Source organism: Callithrix jacchus, chromosome 1 (assembly GCF_049354715.1).
Source record: "Callithrix jacchus isolate 240 chromosome 1, calJac240_pri, whole genome shotgun sequence".
Classification (NCBI taxonomy): Eukaryota; Metazoa; Chordata; class Mammalia; order Primates; family Cebidae; genus Callithrix; species Callithrix jacchus.
The window spans coordinates 203,876,905-203,892,986 of NC_133502.1; the positions used below are offsets into that span (position 1 = coordinate 203,876,905).

Here is a 16,082-nt window from a genome sequence, read left to right on the forward strand (position 1 = left end):
TGGAGGCTGAGGCAGAATCACTTGAACCAGGGAGGGAATCACTTGAACTAGGGAGGCAGAGGTTGCAATGAGACAAGATAGCACCACTGCATGCCAGCCTGGGTGACAGAGTGAGACTGTGTCTCAAACAAAAAACGTAATTAAGTGAAAATGACATCTTTAGGGTGAGCCCTCATCTAATATGACTGGTGTCCTTATAAGAAGAGTTGCCAGGCGCAGTGGCTCGCGCCTGCAATCCCAACACTTGGGAGGCTGAGGCAGGAGAATTGCTTGAACCTGGGAGACAGAGGTTGCAGTGAGCCGAAATCACACCATTGCACTCCAGCCTAGGCAACAAGAGCAAAGCTCCATCTCAAAAAGAAATAAGAGTTTAATGGCTGGGCACAGTGGCTCACACCTGTAATCTCAACACTTTGCAAAGGTGAGGATCACTTGAACCCAGGAGTTTGAGACCAGCCTGGGCAACAAAGCAAGACCCCATCTCTACAAAAAAGAAGAGTTTAGGACATGCAAAAGGAGAACCACATGCAGACAGGAAGAAGACAGCCATCTACAAGCCAAGGACAGAGACCTTCAAAGAAACCAAGCCTGCTGACACATTGATCTCAGATTTCCTGCCTCCAGAATTGTAAGAAAATACTTTTTTTTTTTTCGAGACGGAGTTTCGCTCTTGTTGCCCATGCTGGAATGCAATGGTGCGATCTCAGCTCACCGCAACCTCCGCCTCCTGGGTTCAGGCAATTCTCCTGCCTCAGCCTCCCGAGTAGCTGGGACTACAGGCGCGCAACACCATGCCCAGCTAATTTTTTATATTTTTAGTAGAGACGGGGTTTCACCTTGTTGACCAGGATGGTCTCGATCTCTTGACCTTGTGATCCACCCACCTCGGCCTTCCAAAGTGCTGGGATTACAGGCTTGAGCCACCGTGCCCGGCAGAAAACACTTTCTTTTTGTTTTGTTTTGTTTTGTTTTTGAGACAGTCTCACTCTGTCACCCAGGCTGCTGTAAATCTCTGCTCAGTGTAACCTCCGCCTCCCGGATTCAAGCAATTCTCCTGCCTCTGCCTCCCAAGTAGCTAGGATTACAGGTGTGAGTCACCTGATTTTTGTATTTTTAGTAGACATTGAGTTTCGCCATTTTGGCCAGGCTGATCTCAACTTCTGACCTCAGGTGATCCGTCCACCTCAGCCTCCCAAAGTGCTGTGATTATAGGCGTGAGCCACCGCACCCAGCCTAAGTAAGTCAATTGTTGTTGAAACCCCCGTCTGTGGTACTTTGTTATGGCAGCTCAAGTAAATATGACTTACAATTAATGAGAGACGACCCTTTAAAATAGTGGAGAAAAGACCTCATCAGACATTTCAGAGGATATCCAAACATACAACAAAGGCCAGGCGCAGCGGCTCACACCTGTAACCCCCGCACTTTGGGAGGTCAAAGCGGAAGAACTGCTTGAGCCCAGAAGTTTGACATCGGCCTGGGCAACATGGTGAAATCCCATCTCTACCGAAAAATACAGAACTTTAGCTGAGCATGATGGGGTTCACCTGTGGTCCCAGCTACTCAGGAGGCTGAGGTGGGAGGATCACCTGAACCCAGGAGGTTGAGGGTATAGTGAGCTGAAGTTCATGCCACTGTACTCCAGCCTGGGCGACAGAGAGAGATTCTGCCTCAAACAAAAAATGAAAATAAACATAAATAAATAAAATAAAACAAAATCATATGAAACAGAGCTCAACTTCATTAGTCATTAGAGAAAAGCCAACTCAAACCACAATGAGATACGACTTCCACCAGCATGGGAGCACGGCTCTAATGAGAAGAAATCACCCAGTCTTGGTGAGGACACAGTACAGCCAGTACCGGGACAAATATCTGACAGTAGTGACAAAATTGAACACACATGCATAGTCAATGCCCCAAGCAATTCCACTCATAGGCATATCACCAACAGAATGCATCCAAGTGTTCACCTAAAGTCATGTTCTAGAATGTTCATAGCACTCTACAGATAACCTTAGACTGACACCTACCCAAGTGACCATCAACGGAATAGATTGTAAAGTAGTCACATAGTGGAAAACTACATAGCAATAAAAATAAATCCCAAATTAGCCAGGCATGCCCGTGTTGTCCCAGTTACTTGGGATTCTGAAGTGGGATGACTGCCTGAGCCTGGGAGTTCAAGGCTGCGAGAGCTTGTCTCAAAAAATAATAATTATAATAAGGCTGGGTGCGGTGGCTCACGCCTGTAATCCCAACAATTGGGAAGCCGAGGCAGGTGGATCACCCGAGGACAGGAGTTTGAGACCAGCCTGACCAACATGGTGAAACCCTGTCTCTACTAAAAATACAAATTAGCTGGGTGTGGTGGCGCATGCCTGTAATCCCAGCAACTCAGGAGGCTGAGGCAGGAGAATAGTCTGAAGCTGGGAGGCAGAGGTTGCAGTGAGCTGAGATCACACCATTGTACTACAGCCTGGGAAACAGAGTGAGATTCCATCTCAAAAAAAAAGAAAACACACACACACACAAACAAAAAAACAAAAATAAAAGAAATCTACAACTACACCTGAGAAACAATATGGATGAATCATATAACCACAAAACTGGGCAAAAGAAGCCAAAAACTAAAGAAGACATCCTCCACGATTTCACTGGCAGAAAGTGTGAAAACAGGTGAAACGTATCCATGCAGCTAGAAGTCAGGCTTGCCAGCAGTGGAGGGCCGACACGGGGGGTTCTGGGTACTGGTTACGCTGATGTGTTCTGTTTGTTAAAATTAGTCAAGCTATGTGCTTACCGCATGTGCACTTTTTGGTATGTATATTATACTTTAATAAATGGTGTTTTTTTTTAAGGGTACAGTGTTACAGAAATGGAAACTGCCTTTTTGGGGAAAAAAAAAAGGGGGGGGGCTTGGAGCTTGGAACAGACTGCTGATAGAGAAAAGCGTGATTTTAGGACATTAGAGAAGAGACTGCAGCCCCAGGTTGTGTCCTGACACCTGGTAGTGCACTAGTCCGTTTCTCAAACAGCCACCCACCATGGTGCAAGGCAAGACAGTGGAAGACAGAGGCTATGACCCCACAGTGACTGGGAGGACTGGCCCAGCCTTCCCCACACACTGCCCTCCACAGCAGAACTAGTCATGTCTGTTAGGGCCGTGTTTATGTCACCCAGCAACCCTGGAGAATCACTGCTTCCCCACTTTCAGTCCACATGGTTGTGATGGGCTGACCCCAGCCAGCAGCTCCAGTCTGGCCCAAGGCTGTGCTAAGCCTGTCAGAGCCAATCCAGAGACACTTAAGGGAACAACCAAGAGTTTGGGAAGGACTCTGAGCTGGCAGGATAGATGTCTGAAGCTGCTGTGGGCTCCTTCTTCACCCACCCTCCTTACCCTCCTTACCCTCCCATGGGGAGAAGCCTGCCAAGAATGAAGCGGACAGCTGGGTACAGTTGCTCACACCTGTCATCTCAGCACTTTGGGAGGCTGAGGTGAGCAGATCACGAGGTCAGGAGTTTGAGACCAGCCTGGCCAACATGGCGAAACCCTGTCACTACTAAAATAAAATAAAATATTAGCGGGGCGTGGTGGTGGACACCTGTAATCCCAGCTACTCGGGAGGCTGAGGCAGGAGAATCACTTGAACCCGGGAGGCAGAGGTTGTGGTGAGCAGAGATCATCCCACTGCACTCCAGCGTGGGCCACAACAGCAAGACTCCATCTCAAAAAAAAAAAAGTTTGTCTTCCGTTACCTTTCTGAATACACACATCGTTTATTGTAGCACGCATATTACCATTGTAACGCTCTATTCCCAAATAAACATCTTTAAAAACAAAATAGGATGAAGCAGAAAGAGGGAGTCAAAGTGGGAAGCAGAAAGAGAAACAGAGTCAACTTCTCAAGCCCGTGTTGGAGCGTCCAGACGTCAGTGTGCCTGGAGGTTACACCCTGAACCTATACCCGAGCCAGTGAATTCTCTTCTGCTTATGACAGCTGGAGTTACACTTGCACTTAGGTCACCCACAACAAGTGTGCCCTATCACCCTCTCCGGAAGCCTGCGTGCAGCTCAAAGACCAAAATGGGCATCACAATTTCCCATGCCAACTGCAGTTGGGGGCCTCCTCCCAGTTCAGAGCAGCTGTCCCTCTGCAGAGCACTGTAACATTCATTGTCCCACTTGATCATCACAGAAATGCCAAGGGAGGGGGCCGGAGTCTGTTCCTGCTTTCTTTTGTCTTTTTTTGAGACACAGTCTTGCTCTGTTGCCAGGCTGGAATACAGTGGTAGCGCGACCTCGGCTCACTGCAACCTCCACCTCCCGGGATCAAGTGATTCTCCTGCCTCAGCCTCCCGAGTAGCTGGGACTACAGGCATCCACTAACACACCCAGCTAATTTTTGTATTTTTAATAGAGACGGGGTTTCACCACGTTGGCCAGGATGGTCTCAAACTCCTGACCTCAGGTGATCCACCCACCTCGGCCTCCCAAAGTGCTGGGATTACGGGAGTGAGCCACTGCACCCGACCATTTTTGTGTCTGTTGTAGAGACAAGGTTTTGCCATGTTGCCCAGGGTGGTCTTGAACTCCTGGCCTCAAGTGATCCTCCCACTTCGGCTTCCCAAAGTGCTGGGACTACAGGTGTGAGCCACCATGCACGCCCAGCCTGCATATGTTAACATATTTTTGGGTCAATTATTCCAGCTGGATCATCTGACACACTGACTGGCCAGCTGCTTTCCTCCACAACAGAGTTGGCTTCTATAACATTTCAATCAAATCACCTCAATACACAGCCACTAGCATGGCTATCGTTAAAAAGACAGACAATAGGCCGGGCGCGGTGGCTCACACCTGTAATCCAAACACTTTGGAGGCCAAGGCGGGCAGATCACCTGAGCTCAGGAGTTCAAGACCAGCCTGACCAACATGGTGAAACCCCATCTTTTAGAAAAAAAAAAAAAAAAAGACAGACAATAATAAGTGTTAGCAAGGATACAGGGAAACTGGAACCCCACACCCTGCTTATGGGAGTATAAAACGGCACGGCTGCTTTGGTAAACAGTCTGGCAGTTCCTCAGCAAGTTAAACACAGTTACCACGTGATCTAGCAATTCCAACCCTAAGGATATACCCAAGATACATGAAAATGTATGTTCAACAAAAACCTGTATGTGTTAGCAGGGCGTGGCAGCAGGTGCCTGCAATCCCCGCTACTCGGGAAGCTGAGGTGGAACTGCTTGAACCCGGGAGGCAGAGGTTGCAGGTGGAAATCATCAGCCACCTGCAGGTGCTCAGGGAGCTCATGTGCATTTGCTGAGCTCACAGTTCCAAGCCCTGCCCCAGGCCTGTCTAGAACCTGGGGGAACCAGGAGGAATAGCCCCTCCCCTCGAAAGCCTGAAAGTCTATGAGGGATCACAGAACACCCAGTATTTACCAGGCAACCGACAAACGCAGAGGAGACATCTAAGATTGTGTTGCTGACACCCAGGCTGGAGGCAGAATCCAAACGGGTCTCATAGAACTGTGAACTGGCCAACGCCCTCCGATACAGCTTCTTCTGACTTTGCAATCCTACCTGCTCTCCAGAATGAAATGGCTGCAGCTTACACCTGCTCCTGCCCCCTCCCGTGGGAACTTTCTTTTTGGGAGGCCGTTAAAAGTCTAAACAGGCAGGTGGTGAGTGCCTCCTTCCCCGTCCCTACTTCAGCATCTCTGAGCCACACGCACAGCAAGCGACTTACCCACTAGGAGTTTGACGTCTCAGGCTGTGAAATCAGGGTCAGGCATCCTGGAGAAAGAGCACAGACCTGTGGTGAGGGGCCACAGACAGCAGAGCAAGACGCTACCCTTGGCCCGGGGAAACCATTTTTCCAAGAGAGGTCCCTTGCCCTCAGTTTGAGAACTCAAAATGAGAAAATCCAGAGGGAGGGAGGAGGACCCGTTGATGCCTCCAGGGAGGTCATCCCAGAAGCACTGAGGCCCTTGCCTACCCCAAGAGGCAACTCAAACCTGAACCTCTGCGGAGGGTGGGACATCCACCATCTACCCGATTTTTCCAAGGAAGCCTGAAGTGTGGGGTCAAAGGTAAGGGCCAGAGCTGGAGATTCAAACACCTGGTTTCTTTCAGGGTGGGTAGCCCTTTCTCCCTCTAGAAAATACTCTCCATAAGGAGTTGTGGGAGAACCCCTTTAAGGGAAGTGGGAGGGACCCCTTTAAGTTCAGAGGGAAAAAAAGACATGCACTGTACCAGTTCCAGGGACTTGGTAATATGGGCTACGATGCACTGTTAATTAACAATGATACCCAAGGTTTCATTCCTACTCACAGGAATGGACTCCTGAGCAAGTCTGGCAGCAGATGCTGAGAGAGGCAGCCTGGGATGACACCCCAAGCCTCCTCCCCTACCCATGCCCAAGGGGCAGAAACCTGTTCTTCCAGCCTGCCTCCAGGACCTCTCCCCCACCTGGAGCTCTGACAGATCTCAGAGAATGAAAACAGACACAGTGGAAGGGTGGAGGGGCAGGCTGTGGGGCAGGCAAAGAAAGGGGAGACACTGGCACCCCAGGAAACACACGTAGTGGGAATCTGCATAAGAAACGTGCATCTAGGTGCTCTGGGTCTGGGCTTAGAGGCCGACTTATCTCTTTACTGCTCAGGCTCTGCCTCAGTTTCCTGCTCTGGGGCAAGGGGAAGGAGGAGAGGTACAATTCACTGTAGGAGGTCACTGAGTGTAACTGGGGTGGGTCAGGGAAAAAAGTCGACACTGCTTAATTCCCCTACGTCCTCTCTGCCCAAAGTCCCTGCAAAAGACCAGTCTTTGGAGAGCTTTTCCCCTTTGTCAGGCCTTGAACAAGGAGATGCTGTTCCCAGATCATGAAAAAGATCCTTCTCAGTGATGAGAGGTGGGAAGAGGGTGGAAGAAATCCATCCCAAGCTCTAAAGTATGTTAGGGAGGAAGACGGGGGAAGGAGCGATTAGTCTCAGCAACTTACTTAATTCCCAGTCCATCCTTTTCTCGAAATATCAGGGGAACCCTGAGAGCTTCTCTCTGTACGTACTCATAGTTGAAATCTGTTTGAATTAAAACAAGTTGGTTAAGTCACAAAGGAGCAAATGAACCGGGATCTGTTGGTTACGGGAAGAAAACTGATGGACGAAGGGGCAGGGGGTCCAGGAGGTGCAGGCACCAGCTGTACGGCAAAAGCTCCTTGGAAAATGATAGGGAAATGGATTAGGCAAAGCCCAAGAGAAGCCATGCCAACGATCAGCTCCTCTGCCTACTCAGTCAGTCATTCCCTGCATGCCCCACCGGTCCAAACTTGTCGATGAACAGCCCAAGGCCAGCAAGGGTTGAGGAGGAAGACTCAAAGAGCCTCGCACAAAAGGAGCCCCAGCCATAGCTGAGAAAGAGGGACAGTCAGAGACACGCATCCCAAGCCGCGCTCAGAAAGCAAAGGGACTGCAAAATTGAAGAATGCTACCTGGAAGGATCTGAAGGCCCAGAGAGGAGGCTGGGAGGAGGGCCCTCATTGTAGCTGAGCATCACTGAAAATCTTATTGTAATATCCTGCCTAGTGAAGGGGAGGGGGGAAAAGCCGGTTTCCCTGGAAACTGTGTATCTGGTGCCAAAATAACTAGGGAACTGGGCACAGCTTTGTTGTCTTAAGAGTGAAATTCTGCTGCAGCCATCACAGTCCTTGCTTCAGCTGGATAACAGGGAGGGAGGCTCCTGGGGGAAGGCTGCGTAAGGGGAGCATAGAAGGACCCCAGGAAAATTCCCAGGTTCGCTCCATGTCTGGGGTTTTCTAGTGCAGTCCCCATATCCTTACCCAAAGTCCTGGAGGTTAAAGGAGGCCGCTGACTAATTTCCTTTCTTTCCCAATTCTGAAACCAGTGAATCTGACCCAAACATACACCCCTGAATATGGAGGTGACGGGGCTTGAGATAAATTTTCACATACCCCAAAGCTTCAGGTAACTAAAGTAATCCACAAGGGAAGAAGGCCTCTCTGACCGACCGACCGACCGGACCCACCGTCAGAAGGGAGACAGAAGCGGCCTCAGACCACTGAAGCTGCTAGCTCAGGGAAACAGTTCACAGGACAGCCTCGGGGGAGGAGGAGGCCAAGACAACTCCCCTCCGAAGAGAGACAGAACAAAACCCAAAGCCGGGAAAGCCCAGACCTCAGCAGCTCAGATCCCCAGAGGCTCACAGTGAATGGGGATTCCTAAGGAGTTAAAGGAAGAGAAGTTTAAGTGTCTATTTTGATTCCAGGCTAAGGGCTCCCGTTTCTCAGCTCCTCCCTCAAGTTTTGAAGCCAGATCTGAATTAAAGAGCAAAGCCCAGGGCCCTCCCCTTTGAAAGAAGCCGGGACAGCAGATCTAAGGATACACTTTAGCTCTCCGGGGCAGAAATACCGGTCCTCAGACCCACCCACCCAAAGCACCCATCCCCCAGGGTCAGCTTCAACTTCCTCAAATGAGCCTGAGAAAAAGCTCTGAAATCCTGGGCTGAGAATTCCTCCCAAATGACTAGGAAGAGTTTGCATATTGTTTGCAAAAGACTCAACTCAGTAAAAATGGGGGAAGAAAGGATATGAAAATTCCATTTATGCAGAGAAAATTTAAATCAGCTGGGACTAGCACCCTGCTCTAGGACCAGGCAGGCTGGGAGAAATTTCTTCTTCCCTCCCCCAACAACTACCCCTTAGCACCAGAGCCCAGTGCCCCGGGAGGTGATGGACACAAAAGACAAATCGCAAAACTTCGAAGCTGGTACCGTCTCTTCTCAGGGCTAACCTCAGAGCCATAGGCACTCAACCAGAACCTGGAGGGAAGCAGGCACTCGGGTTATCCGCTCACTGAGGGATGCAAGGTTTTCCAAGAGGTGGGGGGGAGGAATAGAAACTTTGTAACTTAAAGAAAATTCCAAGCTCTAAAAGGGAAAAATGAGCCCACCCTGGGAAGGCTAGGTAGGGCATATTCCAAACCCCAATCGCGCAGGCAAGTCTTGTTCCTCAACCAGGAGCCTCACTGGCTGCAGGCTGGGAGGGCCAGGGCTCCTGAGGCCTCAGAGGCAAGCGAGGATGTCACCTTAACATCTGGAGGGTGACCCCCACCAGTCCCGTAGTAGGAGAGCCAGGAAGAAACCCAGGCCCAGAAGGACTCCAAAACCCTGGAGGCGTCCCCAAATTCCGCTGTAAATTGGGTGGGCCCCCAAGGGACACAGTTCTCCGAGTCTCAGACCTGGGAGGAGACCCATTTCCTCACTTCAAACTGCCAGGGGACAGGGATCTCCCCCAGAAGCCTGAAGGGAAGTCACCCCCTGACCCCAACTCCCGGCTTCAACCTGTCAAGGCTGTGGTGCAAGACAGCTCGGGCCCAGGTCGGGGTTCAGGTCAACAGCTTCGCGGCGCACGGGGTCCCTGGTGCAATCTGGCAGAGCCCACGGGGGAACGCGGCTCTGCAGACCCCAGGCCTAAGGGGGCATCACCCCAAACATTCGCCTCGCCCCCATCACCAGTTCCTCACTGGCAGGCCCCGAGCGGGCGCCGGGTTGTGAAGATTTCAGGCCTGGGGGGCCTCACCCAATGCCGGAGGGGCTCCTCGAACCCAGTTCCAGCCAGGGGATGGGCCCCTGGCAGCGCAGGGAGCGCAACCGGCTGGGGAGGGGGAGGACGCGACGCTCCCGCCTTCCCTCGGCCTGCCAGTCCATCCTCAGGTCCCTCTGTCCGCCGACCCCCAGACTCTGCCCACCGTGGGGCTGGTGGTGGGCGCGGGCCTGGCCTAGGCCCATGCCCGGCACCCCCTTACCGCCTGCCCTCCTCTCTCGCCACCCCACCCCACACCCCCTCCCATTGCTCGGCCTCGTTTCGTCACCGGATCCCCTGGAATGGGGGACCCGGGCGCGAAATACGAACCCAGCCACCGGCAGCTCCCTCCCCACGTGCGCTCCGCCGCGGCGCAGAGGGCGGCCGGGGAGGGGGCGCCTCACCTTTGCCCTCCACGGCGTGCACGAAGTCCCCCTGGTACAGCTGGCTGCGAGGACCCAAACCAGAGAGCCCGGGACATTATTGGGGGAGCTAGGGGTCGCCTCTAAAACTGGGCCCAGCACTAACAGGTGCAAAAGCCGCGCGCCCCCTGCACCTCACCATTACAACCCAGGCAACTTTGCGCAACTGCCAAAGATGCGGAAAAGCAGGACAAGGAGAGGAGCCCGCACCCCGAGGGTCCAGCTGCGCTCTACACCGCGCACTCCCCTCCTGTGTCTCTGGAAGCCATTGAAGGGACATCTGGGGGCCCTCCCCTGCCCCCCGCCACTCGGCCGGGAGCCTGGTTATGTTACCCGGGAAGGGGGCCCCCGGACACGGGCTGGCGGGGCAAATGTAGGCCCCAGGAGGAGCCGCTGCGGCGCCCAGCTCGGCGGTAACAGCAGCCCCGGCGGCCGCCGCGGCAGAGCCCGGAAGCCGGAACCGGGGGCCGGCGGCATTTCCAAAGCTGGAGCCGCCCCCGAGCTACCGGGGAAGCTGGAAAGCTGAAATGGAAGGGCTGAGACCCCAGCCGCCCCCGCCGTCCGCCCGCCAGTGCAGAAGAGGAGGTGGGAAGAGGAGGTTCGGGGCTTGGGAGGGGGAGAGGCAGACGGCCCGCCACAAAGCTCCGATCGGAGACCCCAAAACGCACCAACAGCTGCCTCATCTCCCCACAAGCGCCCGCGCACACTCACTTCCTAAGGAGACTCCCCCAGCACTCCCCGCATTCCCCTGCCTCCTCCCTCCACCACCCAGCGCCGCAGCCCCCTAGATTCCGGGGGAACCCCGAGCCTGCTCAGCCCTCCTCCACACCGTTGCGCGATACCACCTCCCCACTTAAGTGTCTGAGACTCTAAGCCTCAAAAGGGACTGGAGTAAGCAGCTTGCTTCCTTTTGCATGCAATTTATTATTATTTTTTCCTGGTCCTCTTGCAAAATACAGAAAAGGAAAGAAAAGGCAGCGAAACAACCCCCCCCCAAAAAAATCTATCATATGCCAGATACAGATTTGGGGGGGGGAAGCTACATACCAATCTTCTTCCAGAGTCTTTCTCTGCCTCCATTTTTTTTAGGAGAGTTCACCAATTAATTGTCAACACTCCTGCCCCCTGCATTTTGGCCGAGGAAGGAGGGAAGACCAAAGAAAACAAACCAAAAAATAAAGCAAGCCAGAGCCGAGATCTACAAAGTTTTGCACCAACACTTAGACAGATCCGTTTGCAAAGTCCTAGGAAACCATTTTCAGCAGTTGTGGGGCGGGGAGGTGTAGACTTCATAATTCCCGGAACGTAAACATTGTTGCCGATCGCGCTCGGAGCTCAAGGCCGGGCGAGTTGAGGGGGGGGGGGGGCTCTCGGCCCGGACGTAGGAAAGTGGGGGCGGCGGCCCGAGGAGGTGTGGGGCGGGACGGAGCCCGGGAGGCACCGGGCGCCCATTAGCGCCCTGGCATCGCTGTTTTGTTGTTGGGTCACGAGTGTGCCTCTGCACGGAGGCGCCGCCGCCCTGGAGTTGTGTGCAGAGCTGACTTTTGGAGGGCCGAGTTGCAGGCGGCAGGCGCATCCCAGAGATGGCGGGGCAGGGAGGGAGGTGCAGATTTGCACGGCTGGCCTCTGCGGGAGGCGCGGAAATGCAAGCCGAACAAGCTGGCGTGAAAGCCCCCGGGGCCTGGCACCCCCAAAAACGACCCCCCCACCTCCGTCCCTGCCCCCAAGGCCCAGGGCTACCCCTCTTCCTATTTTATCCACCCCTCCCCCAACATTACCTGTGTGGCCGACTCAAATTCAAAGCATTCTGTATATAAAAATTTTTTTTGTTGTTTTGCTGCTGCATGTCTTTTTCGTGGGAGGTGATCCTCTGCAGATCCCCCCATTTGCGGACCTGCCATATGGAGGAGGCATTTGGGGGGCTCAGAAGAAAATTAGCTCAGCTCCACACCTCTAAGGATTGCCTAACTTTTAAACTCCCGGCACTCAAAGATATGGACACACACACACACACACACACAAACACGTACAGGAAATACAGCCAGGCCAGAGCCTTTGCAGACCGCAGCTGACCGGATGACGTGGGCTTTCATTCATTCTGCCCTTCTCTGTGGAGTCCTTTACGAGGCGACCAGCCTTGAAACAGAAGTTGGACGTTTTTTAAAGACTCTTGCGCTCGGCGAGGGGAGCAGATAGATACTCAGGAGTCAAAGACGGAAAGAATCGGATCTGGCGCCCGCACAGGAGCGAAGGGTAAGCCCTTGCTTGCGGTTTATAGAAGAGTCGGTCGAAAGGTGCATGGTGCTCTGGGATGGGTGAGGGGGACCCTGGTGCCCCTTGGTGAATCATACAGGGCTTCTTAGTAGAGGTATCGGCATCCTCCGTACATACAGGGCTGTCATTAGGTCCCTGTCCACTTATTAGTGTTTGTGACAACCCCAGCACTGGTCCTGGGATGTGCTCCCATAATGAGCAAGTCAAGTCGACTAGGCTTGCTCAGGTCGACTAGGCTAATCTGGCCCTAAACATTCCTCCAGCCCCAGCTGCAGTGCCCTGCTAGGCCTGCCCTTGGGGGTTAACAGATGATGATAAAATGACATGGCAAGAGGGCGAGTATAAAGGGACTTTGTAGAGAGCAGGCTTTGAGCCTGACATTTTATTTCTGCCATTAACACTGTGGGATAGTTGGAGCAGGTCATTTTGCAGATGGGGCAACGGAGGCTCAGAGAAATTGTAACTCTGAATGATTGATTGCTCTTCCCCTGTACGGTCCCCAAGCTACCAGATAGACGTGGGGGGGGGGCTTCCCCACCTGACATAGGATGTCACTATCAGCATCGTATTGGTCACCCTAAGAAAGCTTCCCCCTCACTCACCTTAGAAGTTTCCAGTCCTATCTTTTTGTAGTCTTTCTCACCCACCCCCAAAGGCTGCTCTTTGAAGTTTGTTTTCATTCATGTTCACTAGCTATAAAAATCTTTTAAGCAAGGATGAGACTGGGAAACATCAAAATTTGCTTCCAAACTGAAATCGCCCACATTGGCTCTGCGGCATCCAATCAGTAACCCTTAGTTTGACTGCTACGAGTTCTGCCTTCAGCTGGAGTTCCGCCTTCAGCCCGTGGACCATTTCATTTGCTACTATCTTTCTCACAAGAACCCTTTAAGAGATAGTCTTGTTCGCTCCTATTTTGCAAAGGAGGAAATTGGGACTAAAAAAAGCAAAGCCACTCACCCAGAATCACATAGCTCATATGTGCCGCTGCCAGGGCTCACACTGGAGCCTGGCTTGGCCATCACGTGCTTTTTTTTTTTTTTTTTTGTAACTTACCAGCCTCACTACTGCCCCATAATGAAATAAACATGTTCAAAGCAGAGTGTATGAGCTTGGAGAGTGATCCAAAGTGAATTAAGTGAAATAAAGCAAAAAAAAAAAAAAAAAAAAAAAAAAATAGGAAAGCTTGATCTAATTCATTTTTCTCCCTGAGGCCCTTTTTTTCTCCCCAAGTGGCCTTATGGTGGCCCCAAAAGCTGGCGTCAGGTAACCACCTTAGTGTAAAAACAGTTAAGTCCATATATCACCTCATGAGGAGTTCCTGGCTTGTCAGAGTGGGAAGGGGCTGGGTAGTCATCTAATTTAATCCCCTCCCTTTACAAACCTAGAGGAAACCGAAACGTGACAGAAGAATGAGCCAGCCGGGAATTTGTTCCCCTTGGCCGCCCCCAGAATGCCTGCCCTGCCACCGGGTCCTAAGTGGCCACTCAATAAATGTTGGGTCCTTGATGAATCACCTTCCCCCCCCCATATTTGCATTTTCTCTTTATCGGTAATTGGCAGATGAAAGGCTTTGTCCTCCAGTGGAAAGAATTCCAACCATTTGCTCAAAGTAGGGGAGGAGGTTATTTTGGACCAAAGGGGGAAGGGCCGAGACCCTGGAGCTCCCAGTGTTGGCTAATTGTCCCAGAGAAGTGGAGTGTAGGTGAGGGAAGAGAGAAGGTGAAGGTGCTTGTCCCAGAGATTACTTTCTCCTGCAGGAAAACACCAGGCCAGTTTTACTGGAAACAATAATAGTGATTTCCTGGACCCTCCTCATCAATCTTACAAAAGGCCCAGTCAGATCCTGCCTGAGGTACCCCCATCCATTCTTCATTCATCAAAGGTTGATTGAGCAACTCTGTGCCCAAAGAGAGAGAAGATACAGAAAAGAAGATGCAGCTCCCATTGGGACATATCCCGGGCTGAGTAGGATGAGGGACCTGCTTCTCAAGGAAAGGCAGACCCTGGATGGAGCTCTCAGAAACCAGAATCCTCTTAAGAAATTGAAGTTGTTCTCATATTCATAGTTCTCCTATTCATATATGATTATCATAGCTCCGGAATTTTTTTTTTTTTTTTTTTGAAACAGGGTCTTGTGACGGCGGGGCACAGTGGCTCACACCTGCAATCCTAGCACTCTGGGAGGCGGAGGCGGGTGGGTTACTTGAGGTCAGGAGTTCAAAACTAGCTTGGCCATTATGGTGAAACCTCATATTTACTAAAAATACAAAAAATTAGCTGGGCTTGGTCGTGCATGCCTGTAATCCCAGCTACTCGGGGAGGCTGAGGCAGGAGGATCGCTTGAATCCGGGAGGCGGAGGTTGCAGTGATGGGAGATCTCCCCATTACGCTCCAGGCTGGGCGAAAGAGCGAGACTTCATCTCAAAAAAAAAACAAAGAAACAGGTTTTTGCTTCGCCCAGGCTGGAGTACAGCGACACAATCTAGGCTCACTGAAGCCTCCTCCTGGGCTCAACCAGTGCTCCCACCTTAGCCTCCCAAGTAGCTGAGCTGAGTTTACAGGAGTGCACCACTGGCCCAGCTAATTTTTATATTTTGGTAGAGACAGGGTTTTGCCATGTTGCCCAGGCTGGTCTCCAACTCCTAAGCTCAAGTGATCCTCCTGCCTGGGCCTCCCAAAGTGCTGGGATTATAAGCATGAGCCACCACGCCTGGCCCTGTTTTGTTTTAATTTAAGGATATGAAATCATTCTACATCAGCATGTATAGTTACCTTTTTTTTTTTTTTTAGGAGATGGTGTTTTACCTTGTTGATCAGGCTGGTCTCAAACTCCTGAGCTCAGGAGAGCCACCGGCCTCAGCCTCCCAAAGTGCTGGGATTACAGGTGTGAGCCGCTGCGTCCAGCCTTCTTTTTAATGATTTCATAGCATTTCATTGGGCAGATAAATGGTGCAAGAATGATTTAATTAGTCCCTAACTTTTAGATGGTATTCAACTTTTTTCTATTTTTTTTTTTTTTTTTTGCTTGTTTTTTGTTTTTGAGGCAGAGTTTTGCTCTTGTTGCCCAGGCTGGAATGCAATGGCATAATCTCGGCTCATTGCAACCTCTGCCTCCCAGGTTCAAGCGCTTCTCCTGCCTCAGCCTCCTGAGTAGCTGGGATTACAGGCATTCGCCACCATACCCGGCTAACTTTGTATTTTTAGTAGAGATAGGGTTTCACCATGTTAGTCACGCTGGTCTCGAACTCCTGACCTCAGGTGATCGACCTGCCTGGGCCTCCTAAAGTGCTGTGCTGGGATTACAGGTATGAGTCACCGCACCCAGCCCCAGGCTTTTTCTATTTCGAACAGAGCTATATGGGATTGCGCTTTGTGCTTGACTGTCAGTAGGATATATATCTGAAAGTGCTCATCCACGTGTCAGATTCCTACCCTATTACCAATTATTTGTCCTTGAGAAGTCTATTTGTAAAATCTGAGGTGGGACAACCTCATATCCAACTGGTATCCCCAGGAGTCTACGCAGTGCCATGCTCTTGGCAGGCACTCAGAGAGACTGGTTGAAGGGCTAACACTGCAAGCATTCACACTGGAACCAGATGGCCTCTTCCGGGAAACCTCTGCTGATGTCCTTGGCCCCCTTACCCCATGGACCCTTCACTCATTCCACAAATGTTTGTGAAAGGTTGATTAGGGGGAGCTTGCATCAAATCAGCCCTTTAGGTATATGTAGCCTGGTAGTGAGTTAAAACAAATTCTAGAAAGCACTCTAAGGCTACGCT

The 16,082-nt window shown here is 51.6% G+C and overlaps 1 long non-coding RNA gene across 1 annotated transcript in view; it reads right to left on the reverse strand.

Annotated features, from left to right (window-relative positions):
• The window catches only part of LOC144577970 (uncharacterized), a 68,993-nt gene that overhangs the window by 38,574 nt on the left and 14,337 nt on the right, over window positions 1–16,082 (reverse strand). Inside the window, exons 2-3 of the long non-coding RNA XR_013522836.1 lie at window positions 7,004–7,082; window positions 5,753–5,799 (exon numbers count right to left, since the gene is read on the reverse strand). This is a non-coding gene — a long non-coding RNA (uncharacterized LOC144577970). The remainder of the gene's footprint in view (window positions 1–5,752; window positions 5,800–7,003; window positions 7,083–16,082) is intronic.